Here is a 14,230-nt window from a genome sequence, read left to right as displayed (position 1 = left end):
AAGCAAATTAATAACAATCTAAGGGTGAAAACTTTGAACTCATAAAGCTATACTATAATAAACATGGCAATAGACAATGCTGATGTTCATTTCGGCTGATTCTGTGGTTTGAAACACCTAGGCAGGATCCTCAAGATTCTAGGAAATATAGGTATATATCCACTTTTCTCTATTCCTGTAAGCAGTGTATGTATTTCAAGATAGAGACTAAATTTCTTCAATGTTTGATAGCTCCCACTATGGCACGTTAATCTCCCACCAATGCACACATACACACATACACTGACTTTTTGTTATATATTAGCTTTTATTCAATGAGTTTAAAGTTATCACCTGGTGACTCAAAACTTAACGTATGCATATCTACTTTCCACAACATATTGAGTAATATTCTAATAGCTGACCCAGGGATAGTCTTTATGAATGTTATAGGTATTATAAATATCTTACTAAAGTTATACATAAGAACATATTCAGTTATAGGTATACTATCAATAGAATGCAGAAATATGATTCAACATAACAATCACAGTTAATTCTGAAAGGAGATCACATAAGAAATATCAGCATATTTTTCAGAAGGAACAGTTATGACAAAAGACCAAGGCACAAATGTGGTGAGGACGACTTAGGGGAGGGGGTGAAAGTGGATGCAAATTAAACCTTGGACCTCCTATAATGCTCTGAGACATGGAGTTCTTCTTTAAACCTCTGGATGTGAACGGAGAACAATAGATATCCTTTAAGATATAAGCCTAGCTCATTAGTATCCTTTAATTTATTAATAAATCTATGCAAACACAAATGAGAAGCTCCTAGAAAGTCATGTTTATACCACATAACCTTACCCCTATGTTCAACTTTATTGAACTCATTGTACACTTGACCCAAGCTTCCCTCTCCCGGGTTTTTCTCCCCTGAGAATCTGGAATTTAAAAATAAGAAATGCTCATTTAAAGTAAGCTAATTTTATTTTATTTTTATTTATTTATTTCGAGATGGAATGTCACTCTGTAGCCCAGGCTGGAGTACAGTGTCAGGATCTCAGCTCACGGCAACCTCCCCGACCAAGGTTCTACTGATTGTCATGTCTCAGCCTCCCGAGTAGGTGGGATTACAGGTGCCTGCCACCATACCAGGCTAATTTTTTTTTTTTTTTTTTTTTTTTAGTAGAGACGGGGTTTTGCCATGTTGGCCAGGCTAGTTTCAAACTCCTGACCTCAAGTGATCCACCCACCTTAGCCTCCCAAAGTGCTGGGATTACAGAAGTGAGCCACCACGCCTGGCCAAGTAAGCTAATAAAAAAAAAAAGTCCTTGATATGCCTTTCAGATAAGTCTTTCCATATTCATTCATAGATACAGGAATAAGAAAGGGTTCAGTATTTGTTGTATGTGGTAAAACATAGACAAAATGCACTATATTGTTTGCCTAAAAGGTAAGATTAATGCAATCCTAGCAAACATATGGCTGCTCTATGAGAAGTTTCCACTTCAGACCACTGAGAAATTCAGACTTGGCATTCTTAATGTGCTGCATATGCTTGTGCACACACACAACTGTTCTGAGTACAAATCATTTCACAGGGATATGAAAGGAATGGATCACTGGAATGTTTTTGAGGAACGGATCCAATTTCTTGATGAGATGATCACCGTTTATTGCTTCCACTGAATGTTAAATTGTAGAGACATAGGCTCAGCAGGATTAAACACCAAAATAGGCTTCTAATGAAATTCTTGACATATCTCTCCTTGGAGGCCATTAAGAGGACTGACAAGTATTTAACTTTTAGAAGAAGTGTTCAAAGCTGATGAATACCTGGGGAAGTGGATGAAGCAGAGTTGAGATAATAAAAAAATGTTTAAACATAATTTTTCCACAGTTCTTTAAAGTTTATGGTAAATAACTTTCATCTGTTAAGCTCATAATAGTATTAATTTACTAAAAAATACTGAAATAAATCTTGGATGTCAGCAAGACCCCCATCTCTACAAAGAATAAAAAAAGTTAGCCAAACACAGTGGCACACACCTTTAGTCCCGGCTAAGCAGTGGGATCCCTTGAGTTCAGGCGTTCGAGGTTGCAGTGGGCTATGTATGATTTCACGACTGCACCCAAGCCTGAGTGAAAGAGGGAGATCTTGTCTCTAAAACATTAAATGATAATAACAATAATATGGAAAAGTTTTAAATCAAAATGAGAATTTGGCTTTTTCCACTGTGACTTTTTTATTGTAATAATAATAAATCAAAACAAATAGCATTTATTGAGACCTTAATATATACATGCCTTCCAGGTATCATACTGAATCCTTCCATTTTATTTAATTTTGAGGATAATTTATTCAACTCTCACTATTCAGATAATAAACAATTATCTTATGACAGACACAGATGTGAGAAGTAAGACTCAAGTTAAATAACTTGCCCACACCCAACTCCTAAATGACACGGTTGAGATTTGAAGCAGTTTTCTGACTGACCACAAAGCTCACGTTCTCCTAACCACTCTGCAGTATTGCCATTATTCACTGTCCTACCTTCTAACAATTAGAATTCAGTTTGATAAAAACATATACTATTGTGACCTCTATGTATGCCAAAGTTCTGCAAACTTCTCCAACTTCAGTGTAACTTAGTGAAGTAGAACAAATCAGTTTATCCATGTTATGTTCTATTCAGAATTTGTGGCATTCACTGTTGTTATCTTAGCTTTGTTTACTCTCTGTTGTTCTTACTGAAACTGCTTCTCATCTTCAGACAGTTTTCAGCAGCAGTAAAATCAGTCTTTGTGAGGCCATGCTATTAAAAAAAATTGGGAGGTAAGATACAGAAAGATGTATTTAAAGCACATGATATTTTCCATCCTTTCTCTTCTACCTTCAAAGATAGAATCCAGCGTATAGGGATTTTCCCCATCTGAAAAAAAATCTATTCTGACAGTGTATGCAGAAATAAAATTCTACTAAAGTACCCACTTTCTTCTCCTAATTTTTTAAGTGTAAACTACTATAAAATTCAAAGGGAATTAAGTTTTTTTTTTTGGTCTGAACAACATATTCAATATGTAATTTTAGTTCTTCAGTTTCCCATTATGGGGCTGGGTATTCTGCATATTTCTCCCCTTAATTCGACATGGCATGTCTAGTCTAATAACATGAATCTTCCCTCTTTTTGTTTTTGGATGGAGACACAAGATTTGGTGGTGGGTGACAATGGCTCCAGTGACAGTGTGCAATTAAGAACTTTGTGCATAACTCATGGAAATCCCATTTTTACTTTGCACACGTGCCACAGAATTCCAATTGAGTGTTCCCTAGCCTCTGGGGGAGAGAGAAGAAATGCTTCAAGAAGTATTTTTAATTCTTAGAGCATTTCATTTCAGATTTCTTAAATCATTAATTGATATAGGTCCTATAAAGTGCCTCCATTTAATCAATTGCTTTGGTTTACGTTGACACTGATTTGACTTTAGAACTAGATTCCATTCCTCTTTCTTGGTGTCCATAATAAAGCTCTCATGCATTTGCCCTACTCAGGGGACAGGTCATTTGTCAATATCATTTCATGCAGCTTAGTATTAATGATGTCTTTCACTCAGAGGATGATGCTATTTATTTGCAGAAGAAAAAAGACTCAGATGTTTCAGATAACAATAGTCCATTGGCAAACAATGTAAAACAAAGAAATTTTGATTATAGAAATTATTGAATTTTTCTCTTTCTCACCCCTCACCCAAATAATTCAATAAATAAGAAAAAGCAAGCAATTTATTTTAAAGTGAGCAGATGGAGATTGGAAAAGTCTGAATGGATAGGTAAAAACACGATGCCCTGGAGGAAGGGAAGAGACCTACTAATTAATGAAAAGAAAATCTGGTCCAGGGAATGGGAAGAGAATAATTGCTTAGTTTAGACAAAGGCTGAAGTGAAAGGGAAGAAACATACGGGAAACCCCCAAACAGGAGAAAGCCCCAGCCAGGTAGATAAAGTTGGTATTTTTTGTGTGTGCCAGTGAGGGGAGAAGACAAGACTGTAAGAGACAGTGGCTAGCCAGGGATAGGTGATGCTCAGGAAAGGCCTTGTTAGGATGGTATGACTTGTATGCAGAAAACTGGACCAGAACTACCACTACCATGAAGGGAGAGAGAGTACTAGGTTTATGGCAGCAGCAGGAAGCAGACTGTTCCCAATGATGGCATGAAGTTTTCCAGTCTGTTGAGGCTCCTTTCCAGTGTCTTCTCTTTTTTCAAGGAAGAGAGTCTTCTCTATGAGGTAGTGTCGCCTTGGGCCTAAGGGTAGTTGTAGTGCTAATGATAGCACCTATATATTTCAGATAATATGTGGATTCCCTGGCTGACACATGAGTTCTTGAGAGACTAGGGAAAGTCACTTTAGCCATTTGAGAGCCAGAGATCCTAAAGGACAGGCAGAAAGTAGATGGAAGTTGTTATAGACCTCAAGTGCCCTTTACCTGTCCCCTAACACACATTATTTTGTAAACAATAGAAGACATTCTGAGATGTCCAGGCTCAAAAATAACCTTGTATTATTTAGTTATATATCTATCTTTTCCCCAGCTTAGTAGTCATAAGAAATTATAGCATTACAAGGTTCTCCCCCTACATAGAGTCTAGCATGCCCTAATGATTCAGAATGTAAATGCCTAAGTTGTTTATATGTTGCACATAGAGAAGTCCATTCAGTTCCTTTCTGGGGTTCTCAAATGTCCCTATTGCATATCTAGTTCTGTCAAATGGCTAAGTGGCCTGATATAGTTTGGCTCTGTGTCCCCACCAAAATCTCATCTTGAATTGTACTCCCATAATTCCCATGTGTTGTGGGAGGTAATTTGAATCATGGGGGTGGTTTCCCCCATACTGTTCTCATGGTAGTGAATAAATCTCAGGAGATCTGATGGTTTTATTAGGGGTTTCCACTTTGTATCCTCATTTTATTTTGCTGCCACCATATAAGAAGTGCCTTTTGCCTCCCGCCATCATTCTGAGGCCCCTCAGCCATGTGGAACTGTAAATCCAATTAAACCTTCTTTTCGTCCCAGGTTTGGGTATGTTTTTATCAGCACGATGAAAATGGACTAATACAGTAAATTGGTACCAGTAGAGTGGGGCGTTACTGAAAAGATACCTGAAAATGTGGAAGTGACTTTGGAACTGGGTATCAGGCAGAGGTTGGAACAGTTTGGAGGGCTCAGAAGAAGACAGGAAAATGTCGGAAAGTTTGGAACTTGCCAGAGACTTGTTGAATGGCTGTCACAAAAATGCTGATAGTGATATGAACATCAAGGTCCAGGCTGAGGTGGTCTCAGATGGAGATGAAGAACTTGTTGGTAACTGGAGCAGAGGTGACTCCTGTTACAACAAAGAGACTGGTGGCATTTTGCCCCATCCTAGAGATTTGTGGAACTTTGAACTTGAGATGATTTTTAGGGTATGTGGTGGAAAAAATTTCTAAGCAGCAAAGCATTCAAGAGGTGGCTTGGGTGCTGTTAAAAGCATTCCATTTTAAAAGGGAAACTGTGAAAATTCAGGAAATTTACAGCCTGATGATGCAATAGAAAAGAAAACCCCATTTTTTGAGGAGAAATTCCAGCTGGCTTGAGAAATTCATGTAAGTAACAAGGAGCCAAATGTTCATCCTTAAGACAATAGGGGAAATGTCTCCAGGGAATCTCATAGGTCTTCATGGCAGCCCCTCCCATCACAGACCTGGAAGCCTAGGAGGAAAAAATGTTTTCATGGGCTTGGCCCAGGGTCCCCATGCTGTGTGCAGCCCAGGGACTTGGTGCCCTGCATCCTAGCTGTTCCAGCTACTGATAAAAGGGGCCAAGGTACAGCTCAGCCCATGGTTTCAGAGGGTGCAAGCTCCAAACCTTGGCAGCTTCCATGTGGTGTTGAGCCTGTGGATGCACAGAAGTCAAGAATTGAGGTTTGGGAACCTCCACCTAGATTTCAGAAGATGTGTGGAAACACCAGGATACCCAGGCACAAGTTTGCTACACAGGCAGGTCCCTCATGGAGAACCTCTGCTAGGGCAGTGTGCAGAAGGGAAACATAGGCTCAGAGACCCCTTCCCCTCCCACCCACAGAGTCCCCACTGGGGCACTGCCTAGTGGAACTGTGAGAAGAGGCCCACTGTCCTCCAGACCCCAGAATGGTAGCTCCACCCACAACTTGTACCGTGGGCCTGGAAAAGCTGCACACACTCAATGCCAACCTGTGAAAGCAGCCAGGAGGGTGGCTATACCCTGCAATGCCACAGGGACAGAGCTGCCCGAGACTATGGGAACCTATCTCTTGCATCAGCGTGATCTTGATGTGAGACATGGAGTCACAGGAGATCATTTTGGAGTGTTAGAATTTGACTGCCCTGCTGGATTTCAGACTTAAATAGACCCTGTAACTCCTTTGTTTTGGCCAATTTCTCCCATTTGGAATGGCTGTATTTACCTAATACCTGTACCCCGATTGTATCTAGGAAGTAACTGGTTTGCTTTTGATTTTACAGGCTCATAGGTGGAAGGGACTTGCCTTGTCCCAGATGAGACTTTGGACTGTGGACTTTGGGTTAATTCTGAAATGAGTTAAGATTTTGATGGACTGTTGGGAAGGCATGATTGGTTTTGAAATGTGGGGACATGAGATTTAGGAGGGGCCAGGGGTGGAATGATATGGTTTGGCTGTGTCCCCAACCAAATCTCATCTGGAATTGTACTCCCATAATTCCCACGTGTTGTGGGAGGGACCTCGTGGGAGATAATTTGAATCATGGGGGCGGTTTCCCTCATACTTGTTCTCATGGTAGTGAATAAATTTCAGGACATCTGATGGTTTTATCAGAGGTTTGCATTTTTGCATCCTCCTCATTTTCTCTTGCTGCCACCATGTTGAGAAATGCCCTTTGCCTCCCGCCATGTTTCTGAGGCCTCTTCAGCCATGTGGAACTGTAAGTCCAATTAAACCTCCTTTTTTTCCCAGTCCTGGCTATGTTTTTATCAGCAGCATGAAAACAGACTAATACACAGTCATTTTAGTCTAGCTTTGTTCTCTCTTGATGATGGCGAATTATGCCCTAAGTAAAAAAGATGGGTTCTTTTCCAGACTCCTTTAGCCAAAGGGTCAAGGCATCTTTGTTGCCTGGTTGTCACATTTCTAGAGGTTTGCTCACTCTCAGTTCAATGTCCAATGTAGAAACTACACCTAAACTACCCCAAATTTTGATCTAAAGTTCTCTCAACTCTCTTGTTGTTGTTGGGAGTAAAGCTCAGAGTCACAAAGAAAACTAGCACTTAAAGGATTTCTCAGTGAGACAAAATTTGCTTCTGTAGAAGGGTGCTGCTTGCAAGTCTGGTACCCACAAGCACACACCAAATAAAGGAGGGAAGGGGTTTTTATCCCTAACTCAGCTTGTCCCTGCCACTGTGTCCTGCCTCCATTGCCTGGAGTTAGACCACACAATCTAAGCTGAACTCGACTGGCTAACTTGAGAGGTGCAAAACGGTGGTTACACTGGTGGGAAGGGCAGTTTTGGTGGGAGGAGCCATGAGTGGGTAGCAGATGTGGTCACTGTAGATAAGGACTGGCGGGAAGGTTGTTTACTGAAACTAAGACGGGGTTACAAAGGATAAGGAAGTTTGTTTGGCCTTGGAAGTATGTAGGGAACAGAGAACAAGGATGCTGAACAAGCCAAACCTTTGAAGAGGAAATTCTTTTGTATCTGTATCTCCCCTTTTGTATATTTTGTATTTTGTATTCTTTTGTATCTTTTGTATCCCCCTTTTTAATTTTTATAATTTTTCCTCTTCAAGCCCTTTAACATGTTTTGATTTTGTTATTCTACTTGGTCCTCTAAAATAAAAAGCTCATGTGAATAAGGAGGGGGGAAATCAGGTGGGTTTTTGATGAGAGCTGTTTCTATACGTTTTTGTCTCAGCCCTCAGGCACAGGGTATAATTCAACATCCCATGAGAATGAGTACATTTATGGCAATTGCAAGAGAGGTTAATATCAAGGACACTAGTCCATTTACTAAACCACTTTTCTATAAAATTTGTGAAGGGGTCATTCCAGAATTTTTGGCTTGTTCAGGTGATAGTGAGGTGTGAAACCTTGTAAAGCTTTGGTAATTCTTCCACTGCGGCCTGTGTTGTTGGGGATCAAAGTACAACATTGGATTCCAATCATAACACAGACTTCACTTTTTTCTGCTGGGATCATGTCTAGTGCTATTCTATTTTCCCAAGCCATTTGACTGGTGGGTCCTAATTATTCAGCTATTCTGTTGATAGCATTCGTAGTATAATTAACAAATTGTTTTTGGTTGTAATAGATGTAATTTATCCAGTCAACATTTTTATTGTTGACCACCAGAACAACATGGACTCAAGCCCTGCAGCTATTTGATTTTGAGCTTTAAATTCATCTGGTACTCCTCGTGGGACTCCAACAGCATCTATATAAACAAGAGGGTCAAAAGATCTGGGCGCGGTGCTTCTTTTAACTCAGTTTTGATTTTCTTGCTGTGTTGGCGGAATGCCAGAGTGAAAGGAATGGCCAATTGAACTAGAGCTCAAGTACCACTCCAATTACTTGGCAGATAACTCAATAGTGATTTCCCGCAATACCACTATACGTTTGTTTGGGAATGAGTAAGGGCAGCTTGACTGGTAAGTTCTTGGAAAGGCTCAATTTCATTTCACCCTTTTGGGTCTCCTAGAGATGTTAATTTCTCCCCCTGCCGTGAAAGACACAAGGTAAAATCAACATCTGAGGCTGGAGGCTGGGTGGCTCTCAGAGGCTGACCCACAGAGCCTTTGACTTCAGTCTTGGACGCCTTGCTGCCCCAGGCTATGGGGTTTTGAAAGAGATTTACCATGCAGCTCATGCCCAATCGGTCAGAAGACCATCCTAGTGGGAAAGGGACTATTTGAGCCTTCCTGCCACACAAGCCTAACAGTCACTTTTGTTTAGTGTGCGAACAGAAGATTTAATACATTCCAACCAGGCATTTGTATCTTGGTATGCTGTTTCAACTGCTGAAGTTTGTCCTAAATCTCTAGTTTCTACAATGTCGACTGTGGCTTTGTTATTGGAAAAAATAACAGTTTGATTGAAAGAAGGCTCTGGAGAAGAAAGGGAAGAGGGTGGAGGATCAATGAAACACATTTCAAAAGATCCTATTGGGCCTGTTTGAGAATGAAAATCAGCTCCTAGGCCATAGAAGCGAACTAGAGTGGGGTTAGTGTCGGTGGAGGTGGGGGCAGTGATAGAGATTTGCACAGTGTTACACTGCTGAAGCTGACAGAGGGAGCTATCCTTTAGTAAAGTGGATATAGGGTTTTAGATCAATGCAGCTTCCCCGTGGGGAGGTCCAGGCTTGATACTCAGTAGTCCAGAGTACGTTTTCCCAACCATGACAGACTCTCCACTGACTGTACCATGCACTTTAGGTATAACAGTCAATATTATAAGCAGTTTTGTTTATTCTGGAGAGGCAAAGATACTTATGGATAGAGGCTAACCCCTTTTGGCTTTGGAGATCCCCACAGGGCAGAATGAGACAAGTGTGAAAAGTGGTAACTTGAGGTAGGCTTGATCTAGTTACGTTAATAAGGTGACTAGTTACAAAGTGAGGAAAGGTGATAGGTTTTTCTTAGCTTTAATTTGGTAGGGCTTTCCCCTGGAACAAGGCCCATGACTGTGGAGGTGGCAACACTTTGACTCGGGTATAATGAGTCCATCCTTTCTCTGCTGTCTGGGTGATGGTTACAGTGGTCAGGAGCACTAGGTAAGGTCCTTCCCAAGCTGATTTGAGCTTTGCTTCTTTCCATCCTTTGATGAGGACATGAACTCCAGGGCTGGTGCCTGTGCTGAGACTTTTGGTTTTAAGAGAAGAGAGAGTGGAAGATAGAACAAGTATATAAATTTTGAGGAACTGATCTATTGTTTCAAATGTAGGAACATCAGTAGTGGAATGTAAAGAAGGCAGCCCATATAGCATTTCATAAGGGGATAAGCCAACATCATTACAAGGGGAGGTTCTGATTTTTTTTTTTTTAATTGTACTTTAAGTTTTATGGTACATGTGCACATTGTGCAGGTTAGTTACATATGTATACATGTGCCATGCTGGTGCGCTGCACCCACTAACTCGTCATCTAGCATTAGGTATATCTCCCAATGCTATCCCTCCCCCCTTCCCCCACCCCACCACATTCCCCAGAGTGTAATATGCCCCTTCCTGTGTCCATGTGATCTCATTGTTCAATTCCCACCTATGAGTGAGAATATGCGGTGTTTGGTTTTTTGTTCTTGTGATAGTTTACTGAGAATGATGATTTCCAGTTTCATCCATGTCCCTACAAAGGACATGAACTCATCATTTTTTATGGCTGCATAGTATTCCATGGTGTATATGTGCCACATTTTCTTAATCCAGTCTATCATTGTTGGACATTTGGGTTGGTTCCAAGTCTTTGCTATTGTGAATAATGCCGCAATAAACATACATGTGCATGTGTCTTTATAGCAGCATGATTTATAGTCATTTGGGTATATACCCAGTAATGGGATGGCTGAGTCAAATGGTATTTCTAGTTCTAGATCCCTGAGGAATCGCCACACTGACTTCCACAATGGTTGAACTAGTTTACAGTCCCACCAACAGTGTAAAAGTGTTCCTATTTCTCCACATCCTCTCCAGCACCTGTTGTTTCCTGACTTTTTAATGATTGCCATTCTAACTGGTGTGAGATGGTATCTCATTGTGGTTTTGATTTGCATTTCTCTGATGGCCAGTGATGGTGAGCATTTTTTCATGTGTTTTTTGGCTGTATAAATGTCTTCTTTTGAGAAGTGTCTGTTCATGTCCTTCGCCCACTTTTTGATGGGGTTGTTTGTTTTTTTCTTGTAAATTTGTTTGAGTTCATTGTAGATTCTGGATATTAGCCCTTTGTCAGATGAGTAGGTTGCGAAAATTTTCTCCCATTTTGTAGGTTGCCTGTTCACTCTGATGGTAGTTTCTTTTGCTGTGCAGAAGCTTTTTAGTTTAATTAGATCCCATTTGTCAATTTTGGCTTTTGTTGCCATTGCTTTTGGTGTTTTGGACATGAAGTCCTTGCCCATGCCTATGTCCTGAATGGTAATGCCTAGGTTTTCTTCTAGGGTTTTTATGGTTTTAGGGCTAACGTTTAAATCTTTAATCCATCTTGAATTGATTTTTGTATAAGGTGTAAGGAAGGGATCCAGTTTCAGCTTTCTACATATGGCTAGCCAGTTTTCCCAGCACCATTTATTAAATAGGGGATCCTTTTCCCATTGCTTGTTTTTCTCAGGTTTGTCAAAGATCAGATAGTTGTAGGTATGCGGCATTATTTCTGAGGGCTCTGTTCTGTTCCATTGATCTATATCTCTGTTTTGGTACCAGTACCATGCTGTTTTGGTTACTGTAGCCTTGTAGTATAGTTTGAAGTCAGGTAGTGTAATGCCTCCAGCTTTGTTCTTTTGGCTTAGGATTGACTTGGCGATGCAGGCTCTGTTTTGGTTCCATATGAACTTTAAAATAGTTTTTTCCAATTCTGTGAAGAAAGTCATTGGTAGCTTGATGGGGATGGCATTGAATCTGTAAATTACCTTGGGCAGTATGGCCATTTTCATGATATTGATTCTTCCTACCCATGAGCATGGAATGTTCTTCCATTTGTTTGTGTCCTCTTTTATTTCCTTGAGCAGTGGTTTGTAGTTCTCCTTGAAGAGGTCCTTCACGTCCCTTGTAAGTTGGATTCCTAGGTATTTTCTTCTCTTTGAAGCAATTGTGAATGGGAGTTCACTCATGATTTGGCTCTCTGTTTGTCTGTTGTTGGTGTATAAGAATGCTTGTGATTTTTGTACATTGATTTTGTATCCTGAGACTTTGCTGCAAAGTTGCTTATCAGCTTAAGGAGATTTTGGGCTGAGACAATGGGGTTTTCTAGATATACAATCATGTCATCTGCAAACAGGGACAATTTGACTTCCTCTTTTCCTAATTGAATACCCTTTATTTCCTTCTCCTGCCTAATTGCCCTGGCCAGAACTTCCAACACTATGTTGAATAGGAGTGGTGAGAGAGGGCATCCCTGTCTTGTGCCAGTTTTCAAAGGGAATGCTTCCAGTTTTTGCCCATTCAGTATGATATTGGCTGTGGGTTTGTCATAGATAGCTCTTATTATTTTGAAATACGTCCCATCAACACCTAATTTATTGAGAGTTTTTAGCATGAAGGGTTGTTGAATTTTGTCAAAGGCTTTTTCTGCATCTATTGAGATAATCATGTGGTTTTTGTCTTTGGCTCTGTTTATATGCTGGATTACATTTATTGATTTGCGTATATTGAACCAGCCTTGCATCCCAGGGATGAAGCCCACTTGATCATGGTGGATAAGCTTTTTGATGTGCTGCTGGATTCGGTTTGCCAGTATTTTACTGAGGATTTTTGCATCAATGTTCATCAAGGATATTGGTCTAAAATTCTCTTTTTTGGTTGTGTCTCTGCCAGGCTTTGGTATCAGGATGATGCTGGCCTCATAAAATGAGTTAGGGAGGATTCCCTCTTTTTCTATTGATTGGAATAGTTTCAGAAGGAATGGTACCAGTTCCTCCTTCTACCTCTGGTACAAGTCGGCTGTGAATCCATCTGGTCCTGGACTCTTTTTGGTTGGTAAACTATTGATTATTGCCACAATTTCAGCTCCTGTTATTGGTCTATTCAGAGATTCAGCTTCTTCGTGGTTTAGTCTTGGGAGAGTGTATGTGTCCAGGAATTTATCCATTTCTTCTAGATTTTCTAGTTTATTTGCATAGAGATGTTTGTAGTATTCTCTGATGGTAATTTGTATTTCTGTGGGATCAGTGGTGATATCCCCTTTATCATTTTTTATTGTGTCTATTTGATTCTTCTCTCTTTTTTTCTTTATTAGTCTTGCTAGCGGTCTATCAATTTTGTTGATCCTTTCAAAAAACCAGCTCCTGGATTCATTAATTTTTTGAAGGTTTTTTTATGTCTCTATTTCCTTCAGTTCTGCTCTGATTTTAGTTATTTCTTGCCTTCTGCTAGCTTTTGAATGTGTTTGCTCTTGCTTTTCTAGTTCTTTTAATTGTGATGTTAGGGTGTCAATTTTGGATCTTTCCTGCTTTCTCTTGTGGGCATTTAGTGCTATAAATTTCCCTCTACACACTGCTTTGAATGCGTCCCAGAGATTCTGGTATGTTGCGTCTTTGTTCTCGTTGTTTTCAAAGAACATCTTTATTTCTGCCTTCATTTCGTTATGTACCCAGTAGTCATTCAGGAGCAGGTTGTTCAGTTTCCATGTAGTTGAGCGGTTTTGAGTGAGATTCTTAATCCTGAGTTCTAGTTTGATTGCACTGTGGTCTGAGAGATAGTTTGTTATAATTTCTGTTCCTTTACATTTGCTGAGGAGAGCTTTACTTCCAAGTATGTGGTCAATTTTGGAATAGGTGTGGTGTGGTGCTGAAAAAAATGTATATTCTGTTGATTTGGGGTGGAGAGTTCTATAGATGTCTATTAGGTCCGCTTGGTGCAGAGCTGAGTTCAATTCCTGGGTATCCTTGTTGACTTTCTGTCTCGTTGATCTGTCTAATGTTGACAGTGGGGTGTTAAAGTCTCCCATTATTAATGTGTGGGAGTCTAAGTCTCTTTGTAGGTCACTCATGACTTGCTTTATGAATCTGGGTGCTCCTGTATTAGGTGCATATATATTTAGGATAGTTAGCTCTTCTTGTTGAATTGATCCCTTTACCATTATGTAATGGCCTTCTTTGTCTCTTTTGATCTTTGTTGGTTTAAAGTCTGTTTTATCAGAGACTAGAATTGCAACCCCTGCCTTTTTTTGTTTTCCATTTGCTTGGTAGATCTTCCTCCATCCTTTTATTTTGAGCCTATGTGTGTCTCTGCACGTGAGATGGGTTTCCTGGATACATCACACTGATGGGTCTTGACTCTTTATCCAATTTGCCAGTCTGTGTCTTTTAATTGGAGTATTTAGTCCATTGACATTTAAAGTTAATATTGTTCTGTGTGAATTTGATCCTGTCATTATGATGTTAGCTGGTTATTTTGCTCGTTAGTTGATGCAGTTTCTTCCTAGTCTCCATGGTCTTTACATTTTGGCATGATTTTGCAGCAGCTGGTACCGGTTGTTCCTTTCCATGTT

Source organism: Pan troglodytes, chromosome 10 (genome assembly GCF_028858775.2).
Source record: "Pan troglodytes isolate AG18354 chromosome 10, NHGRI_mPanTro3-v2.0_pri, whole genome shotgun sequence".
Taxonomy (NCBI): Eukaryota; Metazoa; Chordata; class Mammalia; order Primates; family Hominidae; genus Pan; species Pan troglodytes.
The sequence above is the reverse complement of the archived record's forward strand: the minus strand, read 5'-3'. Positions refer to the sequence as shown.